The following is a 19610-nucleotide window of genomic DNA, read 5'->3' as shown; positions in this document are numbered from 1 at the left end:
AAAAACGTACTCTCCAAAATCCCCTTGTCGCTCCTTCGCTTCTGAGCCCTCTACTGCGCCCGCCGAACACTTTATATAGACATATGAGATATGTCCTTACTCGAGAGAAATTGGGCTACAAACACAAGTAAAAATTTTGTCCTTTTACCCCTTGTAAAAATGCAAAAATTGGGTCTACAAGAACATGTGAGTGTAAAAAATTAAGATTTTCTCCTTCACTTTGCTGCTATTCGTGTAAAACACCTAAAGGGTTAAAACACTTACTGAATGTCATTTTGAATACTTTGGGGGGTGCAGTTTTTATAATGGGGTCATTTATGGGGTATTTCTAATATGAAGACCCTTCAAATCCACTTCAAACCTGAACTGGTCCCTGAAAAATACTGAGTTTTTGTGAAAAATTGGAAAATTGCTGCGGAACTTTGAAGCCCTCTGGTGTCTTCCAAAAGTAAAAACTCATAAATTTTATGATGCAAACATAAAGTAGACATATTGTATATGTGAACCAAAAAAAATGTATTCGTAATATCCATTTTCCTTACAAGCAGAAAGCTTCAAAGTTAGAAAAATGCAAAATTTTCAAATTTTTCATAAAATTTACGGATTTTTCACCAAGAAAGGATGCAAGTATCGACAAAAATTTACCACTATGTTAAAGTAGAATATGTCACGAAAAAAAAATCTCGAAATCAGAATGATAACTAAAAGCATCCCAGAGTTATTAATGTTTAAAGTGACAGTGGTCAGATGTGCAAAAAACGCTCCGGTCCTTAAGGCCAAAATGGGCTCCGTCCTGAAGGGGTTAAAGGGGTACTCCGGTGCTTACACATCTTATCCCCTATTCAAAGGATAGGGGATAAGATGCCTGATCGCGGGAGTCCCACAGCTGGGTACGCCCGGGATCATGCACGCGGCACCCCGTTTGTAATCAGTCCCCGGAGCGTGTTCACTCCGGGTCTGATTACGGTCGACCGCAGGGCCGGCGGCGTGTGACGTCACGCCTCCGCCCCCGTGTGACATCACGCTCCGCCCCTCAATGCAAGCCTATGGGAGGGGGTGTGATAGCTATCATGTTTCGGGGACTGATTACAAACAGGGTGCCGCGTGCATGATCCTGGGCGTCCCCAGCTGTGGGACTCCCGTGATCAGGCATTTTATCCCCTATCCTTTGGATAGGGGATAAGATGTGTAAGCACCAGAGAACCCCTTTAGGGGGTCAATATCATAATCAGTACATGCTTCCTCATGTGATCTTTCTGAGAATAGCTTTACATAACATAATTTTGGGCAACTTTTGTCTAACAATGAAACCAATGACACATGACAGCTGCCCTCATTAAGATAATAACAATTATTCCTAGAATGTTAGTATTAGCACTTAGCAGTTAGTTTTCACTTTTACAGTTGTAGACTAGTAATTGCTTTGTTATATATTTTGTCAGCTGTGCAGACATCAAATACATTCATGTGACATACATTTATACCTAGACCTACAAAAAGAGCACGTTGGCTTTTATTGTACCTGAAATTCCCCTTTTCTTTTATACTCAAGCATTCACTAAGGGCATGGTTATCAAATATTCTATTACGCAGTAAACCTCCGAGTGATTTCCTAAAACGTGAAGTATTCATGTGGCAAGTAATGAATTTGAGAGTATGAATTTAGAGAAAGGTTTTAATGCACAGGGTGTGTATTGTAATTAAACCAGAAAGTAGACAAAATGTAAAAGTTTTGTTCCTATTACAAAGCATAAAGTTCTGACAAACAGAATTTTACAGAAAATATGATTATTATCAATTTGGACCAATTTACTAATCAAAAAATGAAAAATGTAATTTCTCTGTAAAAGTCTTAATTAACCCCTTCAGGACAGTGGATGTAAATATACATTGTGGCTCCCAGGTACGTAATGCACCAGGACCTTTTACATCTTAAGGGGCAGTCTGACTTTTAAGCAAGCCCAGGAGATATGTTTGCCTAATAGACTGTAAAATCAAAACCGAATGACCATGAATTCAGGAGTTCGTCCGGCGCAGAGAGGAACCATCAGGAAGCCAAGTAAAATCAATGGATTTATTAAATGCAACGCGTTTCACTGCGCATGCGCAGCTTCATCAGGCATGACAAGAGAAGGCTGGCAACAGATATATATACCTCCAGGGATTAACCATTAGAGTACTTTTTTGAAAGAGTTGTTGCATAAAATTACATGTTCACATATGAATGTGACAATATATAGAAAAAAATAAATAGACAAATGACAATCACAAGAATAAAACAATAATATAGAAGTACAATGGAATCGCATTAAACATATAATTATCGCATGTGGTGTGAATATACCCCACATGCGACTTAAGCAATCACACCGCTTGGTCACCGGTGTGGCATTCAACAACGCAAGTTGAATATTGTTTCAAAATATATAGTATAAAAAAATATGGACCTATAAGATACCATATGTGTTAGTTCAGAAAGCAAAAATTTAATTATATCTATATCTAAATGGGCAATGACAGTTCAAATAAAGTAGAATGAACAGTGCGGTATTACATATCGCAACTGACCCGAGGGCGACATGTGAACACTACTTAGAAAAGAAGGAGGGGAAATGAACTAGAATAACTAGTGCGGTATTGAATACAGCACCCGGCCAAGACGCAAGGTGTGAATACTCGTAGAAGGATGACAACATATTTATAAAATCAAACTTTGCAAACAGCAAATTATAATAAACATACAGAGGTTTCTGTATACAAAAAAGAAAAAAGAAAAGAAGAAAGGAAAGAGGAGAACCTAGATAATAGAGCAGATAATAGAGCTCAGCTCATTTCTGAACTACATGCCTTACCCCTACCTTCTTATTATAGTTTTCTTGCCCTGGATGTGTGCTCCCTTTATTCTAACATCTCCACTGATTTAGGTGTTCCTGCCATTAGACATTTCCTACAAGAGGACCCCTTACTAAATTCTAGTCAGTCAGAATTCTTACTGGAATCTATTAGATTTATTCTTCTGAATAATGTCTTTAAATTTAATCATACTATTTATCGGCAGAACAGGGGCTGTGCCATGGGGACTCGATTCGCCCCCAGTTACGCTAATTTGTTTATGGGGCGATTCGAGTCCCTAATTATGGCACAGTCCCTGTATTTTAAGTTCGTTTTTTTCTTTCGTCGTTATATAGACGACCTCTTTTTGATCTGGGTAGGTACCAAACATGAAGTTGACCTTTTTGTAAATGAGCTGAATACTAATACATGGGGCATAAAATTCACTATGCATTATGCAGAAAGCTTCATTCAATTTTTAGACCTTGATATCCATAAAACAGATAATGGCACTATTTCCACTAGGACTTTTTTTTAAATCTGTTGATATTAACAGTTTCTTGCAGTTCGACAGCGCACACTATCCAAGCTGGCTAAGAGGGGTGCCATTCGGCCAGTATTTACGAATTCTCAGAAACTGTACTTCTGATTCAGATTTTATTTTCCAAGCTGATATTTAAAAAAAACGCTTCATCCAGAAGGGCTATCCTAGATCGCTCTTAACCAAGGCATATATGAAGGTGAAGGATAAAAAACAATCTGATTTGGTTATATCTATTCCCAAAAAACCTAGCTCCAATCAGCCTCATAACCCCTTTAGATATAATTTTGTTACAAATTTCAATATTGAGGCATCTAATATTAGAAAAATATTAACTAAGAATTGGCCCATTATTCAAAATGATAAAATTCTAAATCAAATAATTCCCTCAGTTCCTAATGTCACTTATAGACGCTCTAAAAATCTTAGCAATTTGTTAGCCCCCAGTAGATTTTCCGAACATTCGACTCCACAGAATATTCGTACCTTTAAACCATACTGTTTCACCTGTAAAAAAAAGTCGCTGCCTTTGCTGCGAATGGATCATTCAAACTGACACTTTTTCTTCTTATTTCACACAACAAACATTTAAAATAAAAGATTCATTAAATTGCGACACCACTTTTGCTATTTATCTATTAACCTGCGGTTGCGACCGCCAATATGTCGGCCGCACCACACAAACTGTACGCTCCAGGATGAACAAACACAGATGGAACATAAAACATGGTTTTTTGTTGCACAGTTTGTCCCGACACTTCACTCTTCACCATCAAAAAAACACTGAAACATTGAAATTAATTATTTTAGAAACTATCCCCATTCATTTACCTAACAGAATACAAAGATTAAATAATCGTGAATCCTTCTGGATTCACAAATTACATACTTTGCACCCTCAAGGTTTTAATGAATGTATTGATACAGTTAAATAATCCGATAAATTAGGGTCTATATTAATACAATTCTCCTAATAGATTAATCTCCAAAATATTACATCTATACCCGTTTTTTTCGTTGTTCCTTCTGTGCTGTTCATCCTGGAGCGTCTTATTCAGGATATTGTCTCCTTTTCTCTTATCTGTTTATTGAAATTGGTTTATAGGTATGTCTTTTGTCATATTTTATTTTTACTGTTTATCTATTATTATTCATGCTCTATTATCTAGGTTCTCCTCTTTCCTTTCTTCTTTTCTTTTTTCTTCTTTGTATACAGAAACCTCTGTATGTTTATTATAATTTGCTGTTTGCAAAGTTTGATTTTATAAATATGTTGTCATCCTTCTACGAGTATTCACACCTTGCGTCTTGGCCGGGTGCTGTATTCAATACCGCACTAGTTATTCTAGTTCATTTCCCCTCCTTCTTTTCTAAGTAGTGTTCACATTAGACATGTGCAATTCGGTTCGGCACGAATGTCTAAATTAACGAATTTTACCGGTTTCGTGCATTCGGACCGATCCGAATGCACGAAAACATATTTTGAACATTCCCGAATAGCCACGATAATACGAATAGCAAAGTAACGAATACATTCGTTATTTCTGAAACCGAACGAATACAGTTTGATTTTTCGGATACATTCGGTAAATCTTTTTCTTCTTTTTTTTTTGGACTTTAGCGATCCTAAAAAATTATGGAGACACCTTTTTTATAAAAATTTCGTAGGGTATCATAAAAAAATCATAATAAAAAAGATACAGTGGTGATGGAAAAAATTGTATCTAATGAAATGTATCATTTTTATTATGAAATGTTTATTCATTTTTAAACAGGGATCAATTTATGTGAGCGGGTAAAACACTAAAAATGTAGCCGACAATAATGAAAATGTAGTGTGTGCGTGTTTTTCACTTTTTTTTAAAACATTTTTAGGTAGTACTACTACTCCCACCATGGAACACACTCTTCCATGATGGGAGTAGTAGTTACCTGTACTAATTGACAGATTGCAGGGGTCCCTTGCGATCATCTTGTATAATGTATAGATGCGGCGGCTGCTCTTCTATGGTCCCCTGCACTCACGTATATGTACACATATTCATATTTCCCGCAGAGCTGTGATTGGCCAGATGGTTCCAGCCAATCACAGCTCTCTGTGAGAAATAGGAATATGTGTATATATACGGCCGTGCAGGGGACCATAGAAGAGCGGCCCCCGCATTCATACATTATACTGGAGGATCGCAGCGGGTGTCAGGAGTGATACCTGTAGTGATCTTTCCTTTACTACAAGTACTACCACTCCCAACATGGAGTACACTCTGCTCCATGCTGGGAACTGTAGTACCTGTATTAATAGACAGATCGCAGCGGGTGTCAGAAGTTACACTCGCTGCCATATGTCTATTAATGCAGGTACTACAGCTCCCAGCATGGAGCAGAGTGTGCTCCATGTTGGGAGTATTAGTTCTTGTAGTAAGGGACAGATCCCAGGGATGTCACTCCTCCTGACACCCGCTGCGATCGTCCTTATGTGAATGTCGGGATCAGCTGTTCTCAGGGCTACAGAGCCGGGAGAACATCTGACGCTGAGCCGTAGGTATACATCGTATATCTACTGCCCAGCAAGAACTTACAGTGAGCTTGCAATGTGTATACAGTATACACATTGCTGGCTCACTTAACCCCTTGCTGAGCTGTGCGCTATGCGCAAGCCCAGCAAGGGAAGAGTTAACTTACACTGCTGGACAGTGTAGGTTAACCCTTTGGGCGGTATACACTATATACAGCTATCTATAGATAGCTGTATACAGTGTATACAGAAGACGAAGTCCAGCTTACTTCCCTCGAGTCCCGGGCAGGGTTCGTGTAGCTCCGCCCCCTAGTGATGACGTCATTAGGGGAGGAGCTACAGAAGGGAACAAGGCTAATTAATCTGAAGCTCTGTTCACATTGTACGTTTTGTATAATGTGAACAGACCCTTCTGGCAGTGTCTACCCTGACAGGGAGACTCCAGCTGTTGCTAAACTACAACTCCCAGCATGCCCAGACAGCCAAAGGCTGTCTGGGCATGCTGGGAGTTATAGTTTTGCACCAATTGGTGGCTCCCTGTTTGGGTAGACATTGCATCATGGGTGCTCTCCCCAGCGGACAGCGCCAAAAATGTCATAACCAATTTTTTGTGTTTTTTTCTTCTCGTTTCAGATCCGTGTATGCAGAGGATTACTGCGGATTCGGTGGATTACGGCGGATTATTTATTTTTTCCTTTAATAAAATGGTTAACGAGGGCTGTGGGGGAGTGTTTTTTTAAATAAAATAATTTTTCCAATGTGTTGTGTTTTTTTTTTTTTATTGAATTTTCAAGGTTCGTAGTGGACGCTGTCTTATTGACGGAATCCATTACTAGGCCAGGGCTTAGTGCTAGCCCCAAAAACAGCTAGCGCTAACCCCCAATTATTACCCCGGTACCCACCGCCACAGGGGTGCCGGGAAGAGCCGGTACCAACAGGCCCGGAGCGTCAAAATGGTGCTCCTGGGCCTAGGCGGTAACAGGCTGGCGTTATTTAGGCTGGGGAGGGCCAGTAACAATGGTCCTCGCCCACCCTAGTAACGTCAGGCTGTTGCTGTTTGGTTGGTATTGTGCTGAGAATGAAAATACGGGGAACCCTATGCGTTTTTTTTTTAAATTTTTTTATTTAAATAAAAAAAAAAAACGCATAGGGTTCCCCGTATTTTCATTCTCAGCACAATACCAACCAAACAGCAACAGCCTGACGTTACCAGGGTGGGTGAGGACCATTGTTACTGGTCCTCCCCAGCCTAAATAATGCCAGCCTGTTACCGCCTAGGTCCAGGAGCGCCATTTTTGACGCTCCGGGCCTGTTGGTACCGGCTCTTCTCGGCACCCCTGTGGCGGTGGGTACCGGGGTAATAATTGGGGGTTAGCGCTAGCTGTTTTGGGGGCTAGCACTAAGCCCTGGCCTAGTAATGGATTCCGTCAATAAGACAGCTTCCGCTACTAACCATGAAAATTTAATAAAAATAAAAAAAAAACACAACACATTGGAAAAATTATTTTATTTAAAAAAACACTCCCCCACAGCCCTCGTTAACCATTTTATTAAAGGGAAAAAAAAGAATCCGCCGTAATCCATCGAATCCGCAGTAATCCTCTGCATACACGGATCTGAAACGAGAAAAAAAAAAAACACAAAAAATTGGTTATGACATTTTTGGAGCTGTCCGCTGGGGAGAGCACCCATGATGCAATGTCTACCCAAACAGGGAGCCACCAATTGGTGCAAAACTACAACTCCCAGCATGCCCAGACAGCCTTTGGCTGTCTGGGCATGCTGGGAGTTGTAGTTTAGCAACAGCTGGAGTCTCCCTGTCTGGGTAGACACTGCCAGAAGGGTCTGTTCACATTATACAAAACGTACAATGTGAACAGAGCTTCAGATAAACTAGCCTTGTTCCCTTCTGTAGCTCCGCCCCCTACTGACGTCATCACTAGGGGGCGGAGCTACACGAACCCGGCCCGGGACTCGAGGGAAGTAAGCTGGACTTCGTCTTCTGTATACACTGTATACAGCTATCTATAGATAGCTGTATATAGTGTATACCGCCCAAAGGGTTAACCTACACTGTCCAGCAGTGTAAGTTAACTCTTCCCTTGCTGGGCTTGCGCATAGCGCACAGCTCAGCAAGGGGTTAAGTGAGCCAGCAATGTGTATACTGTATACACATTGCAAGCTCACTGTAAGTTCTTGCTGGGCAGTAGATATACGATGTATACCTACGGCTCAGCGTCAGCTGTTCTCCCGGCTCTGTAGCCCTGAGAACAGCTGATCCCGACATTCCCATCAGGAGGATCGCAGCGGGTGTCAGGAGGAGTGACATCCCTGGGATCTGTCCCTTACTGCAGGTACTAATACTCCCAACATGGAGCACACTCTGCTCCATGCTGGGAGCTGTAGTACCTGCATTAATAGACATATGGCAGCGAGTGTAACTTCTGACACCCGCTGCGATCTGTCTATTAATGCAGGTACTACAGCTCCCAGCATGGAGCAGAGTGTACTCCATGTTGGGAGTGGTAGTACTTGTAGTAAAGGAAAGATCACTGCGGGTATCACTCCTGACACCCGCTGCGATCCTCCAGTATAATGTATAGATGCGGCGGCCGCTCTTCTATGGTCCCCTGCATGGCCGTATATATACACATATTCCTATTTCTCACAGAGAGCTGTGATTGGCTGGAACCATCTGGCCAATCACAGCTCTGTGGGAAATATGAATATGTGTACATATACGTGAGTGCAGGGGACCATAGAAGAGCAGCCGCCGCATCTATACATTATACAAGATGATCGCAAGGGACCCCTGCAATCTGTCAATTAGTACAGGCAACTACTACTCCCATCATGGAAGAGTGTGTTCCATGCACTTTTAAAAAAAAGTGAAAAACACGCACACAATACATTTTCATTATTGTCGGCTACATTTTTAGTGCTTTACCCGCTCACATAAATTGATCCCTGTTTAAAAATGAATAAACATTTCATAATAAAAAAGATACATTTCGTTAGATACAATTTTTTCCATCACCACTGTATCTTTTTTATTATGATTTTTTTATGATACCCTGCGAAATTTTAATAAAAAAGGTATCTCCATCATTTATTAGGATCGCTAAAGTCCAAAAAAAGACTAAAGATTTACCGAATGTACCCGAATACCGAATGTATCCGAAAAAAACAACACGAATACCCGAATACCGAATGTATCCGAAAAATCTAAACCGAAAATATTGCCGAACCGAATTTTTTTTCCAAAACGAAAAAACGAAACGAAATTAAACAAAATTTTTTCTAGTGCACAAGTCTAGTTCACATGTCGCCCTCGGGTCAGTTGCAATATGTAATACCGCACTGTTCATTCTACTTTATTTGTACTGTCATTGCCCATTTAGATATAGCTATAATTAAATTTTTGCTTTCTGAACTAACACATATGGTATCTTATAGGTCCATATTTTTTTATACTATATATTTTGAAACAATATTCAACTTGCATTGTTGAATGCCGCACCGGTGACCAAGCGGTGTGATTGCTTAAGTCGCATGTGGGGTATATTCACACCACATGCAATAATTATATGTTTAATGCGATTTCATTGTACTTCTATATTATTGTTTTATTCTTGTGATTGTCGTTTGTCTATTTATATTTTTCTATATATTGTCACATTCATATGTGGACATGTAATTTTATGCAACAACTCTTTCAAAAAAGTACTCTAATGGTTAATCCCTGGAGGTATATATGTATCTGTTACCAGCCTTCTCTTGTCATGCCTGATGAAGCTGCGCATGCGCAGCGAAACGCGTTGCATTTAATAAATCCATTGATTTTACTTGGCTTCCTGATGGTTCCTCTCTGTGCCGGACGAACTCCTGAATTCATGGTCATTCGGTTTTGATTTTACTTCTACCCAGGAGGGCTGCAGTGGACCTTCTTTTTTATTTCTTCTGCATTTTTAATTGTTGTGTGTGGGCGCACAACCAACTTTGGTAAGCGGCTTGGGAATTACCGTCCCCCACCCCCACTAACAAGATCTGCTGATCCCGCACATGAGGCGCCTTCCTCTCTCTCTCTAGATTTAATAGACTGTAAGTGACAGCTGCTAAAACAGCACCGCCATGACAGTGTCCCTAACCAATTGAAACCCCTACAACATGTATGAGGAGGTCCGATCAGTTTACCGGCCTGCCAGCAGTCCTCTCACCTGTTATGTGCAGGTCCAGGTTCTGACCTGCTGAATCTGCTTGACTTTTTTTTAAAAGCAGTACAATAATGAAAAAGCATGTACACATTGATATTGTCATGGGTATCTGTATGGACATAACATGTAATTTTTGCCAGAAAGTGCACTGTGAAAAAACAAAACCCACCAATAGTGGCAAAATTGCAGTTTTCTTTTTGATTGCACCCAACCCCCTCCCCCCCAAATAATATTTTCTTTGTGGTAAAATAAAAACTGGCATGGCAAAGAAGAATTGGTCATGATAAAATTTTGCCCTCATATGGGTGTGCGGATGAAAAAACAAAAGAGTTATGGCTTTTGAAAGATGAGAAGGAAAAACAAAAAAAAACTAAAAATTAGGGCACAATGGGCTGAGTCCTTAAAGGGGTACTCTGGCGCTTAAAATCTTATCCCCTATCAAAAGGATAGGGGATAAGATTTTAGATCGCAGGGATCCCGCTGCTGGGGACACCCGCGATCTCTCCTGCAGCACCCTTGTTTTTCAGCTGCACAGAGCGAGGATCGCTCTGTGGCTGATGATGGGTGGTGCAGGGGACGGAGTTTCGTGACGTCACGGCTCTGTCCCCTCGTGGCGGCACGCCCTACCCCCTCAATGCATGTCTATTGGAGGGAGCATGGCAGCTGTAACGCCCTCTCCCACAGATTTGCCGTAACATCATGATACTCCATCACCTGCACCGCCCATCATCAGCCACAGAGCGATCCACGCTCTGCGCAGCTGAAAAACGAGGTTCTGCAGGAGAGATCACGGGGGTCCCCAGCTGAAGGATTCCCGCGATCTAACATCTTATCCCCTATCCTTTTGATAGGGAATAAGATATTTAGTGCCAGAGTACCCCTTTAAGGGGTTTAAAAACATTTTGTGTCTTCAGCTCCTATGCACAAATAGTCTATAATGGGATCATATGGAGGCAAATTTACGTAGTGCTTAAACCATCTAAAAGCTCCATGGGAGCATTTGACCATCTAATACGAATAACGGCCTTCAAGCTCAATGACAGATGTTAGAGGAGAAACAAGCATTTCAAAGTTATAATTCAACGGTTTTCATTTTGTTTCCCAAAGAGATTTAAAAAAAATAGAAAAAAAGCTTGCCCAAGCTGAGTGTGCATGTGTATAGTTCACTTGGGCATGATGCATTCAGCACAAAGCTATTTTTTCTGTATGGCCAGCTTAAAGCGTACCTGTCCTCAACAAAAACTTTTAATATATTGTAGATAATACCATTATATGTATATTTGTAATATACATCTGTTAAGAAATGTGTATATTTTTGGGTGAAAAAATGCTGTCCATGCAGCTACTGCATGTGAGTTTCTATGAGGAGTCCAAATACGGAAAGTGAGGGCAGGACAAGCAGGGCTCTGTGCAGGCTCCTGGCTTGTTAATCATCTTCATGTGTGAGTAGAGTAAGCCACAGAGCCTCACTGCACGGAGCCCTGCTTGTCCTCAGTGGGCAGAGCCCTGCTTGTCCTCAGTGTACATAGCCCTGCTTGTCCTCAGTGTACAGAGCCCTGTTTATCCTTAGTGTACAGAACCCTGCTTGTCTTCAGTGCACAGAGCCTTGCTTGTCCTCAGTGTACAGAGCCCCGCTTGCCCTCACTGCACAGAGCCCTGCTTGTCCACAGTGGGCAGAGCCCTGCTTGTCCTCAGTGTACATAGCCCTGCTTGTCCTCAGTGTACAGAGCCCTGTTTATCCTTAGTGTACAGAACCCTGCTTGTCTTCAGTGCACAGAGCCTTGCTTGTCCTCAGTGTACAGAGCCCTGCTTGTCCTCAATGTACAGAGCCGTGTTTGTCATCAGTGTATAGAGCCCTGCTTGTCCTCAGTGTACAGAGCCCTGCTTGTCCTCAGTGTACAGAGCCCTGTTTGTCCTCAGTGTACAGTGCCATGCTTGTCCTCAGTGCACAGAGCCCTGCTTGTCTTCAGTGCACAGAGCCCTGCTTGTCCTCAATGTACAGAGCCGTGTTTGTCATCAGTGTATAGAGCCATGCTTGTCCTCAGTGTTCAGAGCCCTGCTTGTCCTCAGTGTACAGAGCCCTGCTTGTCCTCAGTGTACAGATCCCTGCTTGTCCTCAGTGTACAGAACCCTGCTTGTCTTCAGTGCACAGAGCCCTGCTTGTCCTCAATGTACAGAGCCCTGCTTGTCCTCAATGTACAGAGCCATGTTTGTCCTCAGTGTATAGAGCCCTGCTTGTCCTCAGTATACAGAGCTCTGCTTGTCCTCAGTGTACAGAGCCCTGCTTGTCCTCAGTGCACAGAGCCCTGCTTGTCATCAGTGCACAGAGACCTGCTTGTCTTCAGTACACAGAGGCCTGCTTGTCCTCTGTGCACAGAGCCCTGCTTGTCCTCAGTGTCTAGAGCCCTGCTTGTCCTCAGTGTACATAGCCCTGCTTTTCCTCAGTGTACAGAGCCTTGCTTGTCCTCAGTGTACGGAGCCCTGCTTGTCCTCAATGTACAGAGCCGTGTTTGTCTTCAGTGTATAGAGCCCTGCTTGTCCTCAGTGTACAGAGCCATGCTTGTCCTCAGTGTACAGAACTATGCTTGTCTTCAGTGCACAGAGCCCTGCTTGTCTTCAGTGTACAGAGCCCTGCTTGTCCTCAGTGTATAGAGCCCTGCTTGTCCTCAGTATACAGAGCCCTGCTTGTCCTCAGTGTACAGAGCCCTGCTTGTCTTCAGTGCACAGAGCCCTGCTTGTACTCAGTGTATACAGCCCTGCTTGTACATAGCCCTGATTGTCCTCAGTGTACAGAGCCCTGCTTGTCCTTAATGTACAGAGCCATGTTTGTCCTCAGTGTATAGAGCCCTGCTTGTCCTCAGTATACAGAGCTCTGCTTGTCCTCAGTGTACAGAGCCCTGCTTGTCCTCAGTGCACAGAGCCCTGCTTGTCATCAGTGTACAGAGCCCTGCTTGTCTTCAGTACACAGAGGCCTGCTTGTCCTCTGTGCACAGAGCCCTGCTTGTCCTCAGTGTCTAGAGCCCTGCTTGTCCTCAGTGTACATAGCCCTGCTTTTCCTCAGTGTACAGAGCCTTGCTTGTCCTCAGTGTACAGAGCCCTGCTTGTCCTCAATGTACAGAGCCGTGTTTGTCTTCAGTGTATAGAGCCCTGCTTGTCCTCAGTGTACAGAGCCCTGCTTGTCCTCAGTGTACAGAACTCTGCTTGTCTTCAGTGCACAGAGCCCTGCTTGTCTTCAGTGTACAGAGCCCTGCTTGTCCTCAGTGTATAGAGCCCTGCTTGTCCTCAGTATACAGAGCCCTGCTTGTCCTCAGTGTACAGAGCCCTGCTTGTCTTCAGTGCACAGAGCCCTGCTTGTACTCAGTGTATACAGCCCTGCTTGTACATAGCCCTGATTGTCCTCAGTGTACAGAGCCCTGCTTGTCCTCAGTGTACAGAGCCCTGCTTGTCCTCAGTGTACAGAACTCTGCTTGTCTTCAGTGCACAGAGCCCTGCTTGTCTTCAGTGTACAGAGCTGTGTTTGTCTTCAGTGTATAGAGCCCTGCTTTTCCTCAGTGTACAGAGCCCTGCTTGTCTTCAGTGTACAGAGCCCTGCTTGTCCCCAGTGTATAGAGACCTGCTTGTCCTCAGTATACAGAGCCCTGCTTGTCCTCAGTGTACAGAGCCCTGCTTGTCCTCACTGCACAGAGCCCTGCTTGTTCTCAGTGTACAGAGCCCCCCTTGTCCTCAGTGCACAGAGCCCTGCTTGTCATCAGTGTACAGAGCCCTGCTTGTCTTCAGTACACAGAGGCCTGCCTGTCCTCAGTGCACAGAGCCCTGCTTGTCCTCAGTGTACAGAGCCCTGCTTGTTCCCAGTGTACAGAGCCCTGCTTGTCCTCAGTGCACAGAGCCCTGCTTGTCCTCAGTGTACGGAGCCCTGCTTATCCTCCCTCACTTCCTGTACTTGGACTCCTCATAGAGACACTCAGGTAATAGCTGCAAGGACAAAAAATATGCATATTTTTTAATTTATTTATATTACAAATATACATATAATGGTATTATCTACAGTATACAAAAAGTTTTTGTTGACGACAGGTACACTTTAAGAAATGGCTAATCTTATAGCAATAAAACCACTTACACAATTTAATTCACAATGTTCATTGAATTGGAACAAAAATGTTCTATCCTTTCCATATGGGTTTCCAATAATGCAGTGAAATTCTTCAATTACTTACTAATGGAAACTGGTGTAATGCAGTTGCAAACTGCAATACAACTGAAATTGCAACCTGAATATGTGTTTTTACCTTTTTTTTTTCCAAAATAAATTTTTATTGAAAAGTTTTTCAAATAAACATAGTATCAAAGTAGATGTCTACATAAAACTATACAACAGGCGTAATAGCATCAAACAATATAACTCAGGTTAAGGCTTAAGCGATAGTAATTGAAGAAGTAGCACACATAACTTGCGATCATAAGCATCACGTTGAGCAGACTACTAATATTAGTGCAGATCAACAAACTTAGCTATTCTGCCATGTTGGCTCCGGTAAATCCATCAGCAAACTAATAGTAGTAAGGGGGGAAAGAGGGGGGGAGGGTTGAGAGAACGGGACAGTACAGGGTAAGGGAAGAAGTGGGGGCAGAGAAAACAAAGAGACACAGGCGCGAAAGAGAGTGGGCTTTCAGCGCACAGGTGGGACCTCCCCCATCGCGGCGGGTTGTCACTGAGTGTGATAGTATATGTCCGAGGTGCTCAGGCAGCTTAGGTGTCTGGGGTCCCTGTATGTAGGTTTCTGTATGTTTCAGTCAATAGAAAGTTAACCCACAGGCCCCAAATGAGATGGTGTTTATCTACATGTCCCCTAGAGTCGGCCAGCAAGTCCTCCATCCTGTGAAGGTGGGAGAGTTCCTGGATCCTAGAGGAGAGCGTGGGGGGTAAGGAGGACTTCCACAATCTGGGTATAAACGTCCTAGCTGCTAGAACTATGAATCTGGCCAGATTCGCAGACCACTTAGGCAGAGATGGCGGGAAGAGGGATAGTAGAAGGGGTCCAGGAGATTTGGGCAGGTGTATGGATGTCAACTCATGGATCACATCCAGGACTTGGCTCCAGAAGGGGGCCAAGGTCGGGCATGTTAACCATATGTGGGACATGGAGCCACCCGATTCGCCACACCTCCAGCAGGTTTCCGGTACCCCAGGGTAGACTTTGTGTAATAGGGATGTAATTTGTTTCCTGAGCTTTGCAGGAAGTAGAGAGTTTGTGGCTAAGGCGTATCGCTCTCCCCCATTCCTCACCAGAGAATGTGACATCCAGAGGATGCGTTCGAAGAGTGTCGAGTAAGAGAGCATATAATGAGCTAATCGGACGGGACTTCCGTGGTGTGGTAACACACAGCTTCTCAAACGGGGTGAGAGGGTGATGTAGGTTAAGCACATTCCTGGATTTATTGTAGAAGTGTCTTAATTGGAAATATTGAAGTGCTTGCGTGGGGGAAGAGGGGGCTCAGCCGCAGAGTTCACTAAGGGGTTTGAAGGAGGTGGGCGTGAGTAAATTTGAGAAATTAGGTTAATCCCTTTTGATAAGTCCCAGGTAGAAAGGTGTGGAGTGTGCAGGAGGGAAAAGGGTGTTGCCAAATACCGGGGTTAGTGGACCATCAGGCGTGTAAAGTGCCAGGGAGGGGAGATAAGTGCAGCGGATGTGGGCTATCGTGGCCACTATTGGGGGCATGTCTGTGTAAGAATGCAGGTTGAGCGCTTTGTTGGAAAGCCACAGGAGAGTCTTGGGATCGAATGGGGAGGCTTTTCGTTCCAAATTCACCCACAGTTTAGTTGATTCAGATGAGTGGCAATCTAGTACCCTGGTCAAGACCACAGCTAAATGGGAAAAAAAGGCAGTCCGGGAGATCAAGACCTCCATCAAATTTGCGTCTGACCAGGATCCTTCGCACCAATCTAGGGCGTTTGTGGGCCCAGACAAAAGCCAATCAAGAGCGCAGAGACCACCCAATAAAAGGATCGGGGGAGAATAGCTGGGACAGTGGAAGACAAATAAAGAAGATGGGGCAGGACATTCATCTTTAAAATGTTAATCTGTCCTATCCAGGAGAAGTCTCTGTGCTCTCACCTGGCCAAGTTGGTCTTCAGTAGGTGCAACAGTGGAGGGAAGTTAAGGGCATAGGTGTCTGACAAGGTAGCAGGGACTTGGATTCCTAGATATGTAAGAGATCTATTGCACCACTTAAATGGGAAATAGTTTTTTAGGTGGTGAACAGTATGAGTAGGGAGAGTAATATTGAGGGCCTCACTCTTCATTGGGTTCAGCTTGTAGTTACCATAAAGGGAGAAAGTGTTTCTAACGGCCAGTAGAGAGGGGAGAGTGATAAGAGGGGAGGAGAGGTAAAGTAGAAGGTCATCTGCAAAGGCAGAACATTTATAATGGCATGAGGGGGTCTGCAGGCCCTCGATGTCCGGGTCCTGTCTTATGGTGTTAAGTAGGTGTTCCATGCACAATACATAGAGGAGTGGTGAGAGTGGGCAGCCCTGCCTCATGCCATTACGAATGGTAAACAGGGAAGATAGTTGGCCATTTACCCGGGTTTGAGCCTGAGGACTAGAATAAAGGGCCATAATGCGGGCCTTCATCACGGCACCCAAACCAATTTGCGTCAGAGAGGCCTCTAGGAAGCCTCAATCCACCCAATCGAAAGCTTTCTCCGCATCGCGAGACAGTAAGAATAGAGGTCTATTATGTATGCGGGCATAGTGAATGGTAGAGAACGCTCGGAAGGTATTATCCCTAGCCTCCCTTCCGCGTATGAACCCTACTTGATCTGGGTGGATTAGGGAGTCCATGTGGACCGCCAATCTGTTCGCTATCAGCTTGGCAAAAAGCTTGGTGTCTGTATTGAGGAGCGAGATGGGCCTATAGTTCTGGCACCATGTGGGGTCCTTACCCTCTTTAGGTATGACCGTGATGGAGGCCCGAAGGAAGGAAGGAGGGATGGGGGTGGAATCAGAGACAGAGTTGTACGCACAGAGGAGGGGGGTGGACAGGTCTGCCCCGAGGGTCCTATAAAATTTCGCTGTGTAGCCGTCTGGACCAGGACTTTTCCCGGCCGGGATGACTGAAATTGCCAAATCCAGTTCCTCTGGGGTGAACGGAGATTCCAGGTTTACTTTAATGTCAACTGCCATTCGGAGGGAAGGGAGGGTAGGCAGACTCACCGCCACGTGGGGCTTCCACCTGTGCGATCACACTTGAGACCATTTAGAGGAGAGCGATACATGCCTGTGTGGAGAAAAAAATATATTGTGAGGTAGGAAAAGCAGGGGAAAGGTAAGGGTGGTATAATGTGGGAGGTTAGAAGAGAAGAAGAAAAGCAGCAACCACAAGAGGACAGCAACAAAGGGACTAGATGAAGAGGTCATAAGAACCAAGACAAAACACAGTCAGAACCGGTCTGACAGTGACCCTAATGGGGGTGCAATGGAAGGTGTTATCACCCTTTTAATACCACAGGCCAATTGTGATCTTTGCAAGGAGTTTCCTTTTATGTTAGATTAGACATTTTTACCAGTTAAACTACAGTGAGAGATGCACACAAAAAGTAGTCAGTAGCAAATGTGTATTTACAATGGATCTATATAGGTAGGCTTTTGCTAGTAAGACAACTGGAATGACAAGAGGTGCAGTCCACAGGAGTTATGTACTTTTATTAAGTTCAAATTATGTGACTATCATGAACAAATTATACACAGATGACAAAACAATGGCTATAAAGCTGCTGGACATGAGGCATGTAGCAGTTCTGATCAGAGCTTTGCCACAATAAAGTTTTAGAGACTGTGCCTTACACTGCACATGTATGAGGACTAATTTTAAATACGTCAGTACATTACCAATTAACAGCTTAGGGTGCCTCCGATCCCCCAAATATTTTTACAGTTTCTTGATACGTCCTTCCTTTCCTGAGATATGAGGGTTCATAGTTTGTCTGACAATTCAAGAAATCAGTCAGATGGGCGTGAACTAAATTTAAATAATGGGAGTAAATATCATGGGATAGACGGAGTTATACAGTCAGGGGTTGTAAATGTTGTACACTGAGGGAAGTATATGCCTTATATACACCTCACCTATAATCAGCTGTTTGGTACCCCCACTACACAGTGAACAGGGCTGGAAGCTCTGTGCCTTTCGTTGTTTAGTGGTGGTCTTAAGTAACTTCTGTTTATCTCCCATTATGTTCAATGGGAGCTGAGCTGCAGTTACCCAGTGCCCCACTATACAATTAATGGCACAGGGATTCTGTGCCCATTTAGTGTGTGGTGCCGACACCCAGCAAGCAGCACATGATGGCCTATCCTGTGGATTAAAATCATACCGTCCTGGAAAACACCTTTAACTTTAGAAAGTGTATTATAATGAATTTTATGGAGCACAATGTGTATTACAATACTTTTCAGGCGGCACCGTGTGTATTACAATTAATTTTAAGAGGGCAGGTTGCTGTTTTCAGGGGGGCACAGTGTGTGGTAGTATCACATTCAGGACACAGAGGGTGTGTTTTTAGGGGGTGTAACGGTGTATTCAGAGGGCATAGTACATGTCAGTATGAGAAAACTGTCTCATGCAGACCAAAGATCTGCCATAAAAGTGAGTAGCCAAAGAAAGCTGTAGCTGTGAAAATAAGCTAAAAGGAATCATAGAAATCTAAACAAGATAGAGAAAAAAAGAAACCGCTACAGAGAAAATGTCACCTGTGAGCCAGTCATTGTCATTTGTCTGCACTGTTGTCACTTTGAGTCATTTTATGTAACTTTTTTACTTTTGCAACAAACATCTGCTTTCAGGAATCTGCTGGTTGCCCTTGGAAACAGACAGCGGTAGTTTATCTTCACTCTGCAGTCAGCTAACAGTTTAGCCCTAACAGTGATGTTGCATATGAGCTCCCGCAATACACTTCTTGCTGATAACAGAGAACTTGCAGGATTCTGTATTTAGCTTTACAAGAAACAAAAGACTTTAAAAAACAAAAAAGTACTTTATCCACCCATATGTGTGCCACATTTCAACTTATACAGAGCCATATTCAAACTTTTAACAATGAATAGAAGAATGAGAAACAGGTAAAAAAAAAAAAAAAAAAACAATCATCAGATTTTACCCTATATAACGCTTGGCAAAGCATTATATAGGGTAAAATCTTTATTTTCTCCATTCCCGGGGGATGCTCCTGCCCCCAGGGATAGTGAAGATATGAAGTTATAAACTAGTCACCGCCACTGCCGTAAGTAGTCACCTGGGCGGGGACCTCTTCTCATCTACTCCCGTTCTTCGGCCGGGAGCGACGCCCCCTCCGCTTGATTGATGGACTGCATCATCGCTCTGCTCCGTCTGTTCAGTGAGCGGAACAATGACGCGGCCCATCAATTTTCTGCTTTGCCAAGCATTATATAGGGTAAAATCTGATGATTGGTTCCCTTTAAGATGTTTGCTGCATGTTTGCTGAGCTA

General features: G+C 43.4%; 1 long non-coding RNA gene across 1 annotated transcript in view; it reads left to right on the top strand.

Annotated features, from left to right (window-relative positions):
* The window catches only part of LOC130357952 (uncharacterized), a 45949-nt gene extending 26775 nt beyond the window's left edge, over positions 1 to 19174 (top strand). The window contains exon 3 of the long non-coding RNA XR_008889336.1: positions 18948 to 19174. This is a non-coding gene — a long non-coding RNA (uncharacterized LOC130357952). The remainder of the gene's footprint in view (positions 1 to 18947) is intronic.
* The last annotated feature ends 436 nt before the right edge of the window (positions 19175 to 19610 follow it).

The sequence above is a fragment of the Hyla sarda genome, chromosome 2, assembly GCF_029499605.1.
Source record: "Hyla sarda isolate aHylSar1 chromosome 2, aHylSar1.hap1, whole genome shotgun sequence".
Taxonomy (NCBI): Eukaryota; Metazoa; Chordata; class Amphibia; order Anura; family Hylidae; genus Hyla; species Hyla sarda.
The sequence above is the reverse complement of the archived record's forward strand: the minus strand, read 5'-3'. Positions and strand labels throughout refer to the sequence as shown.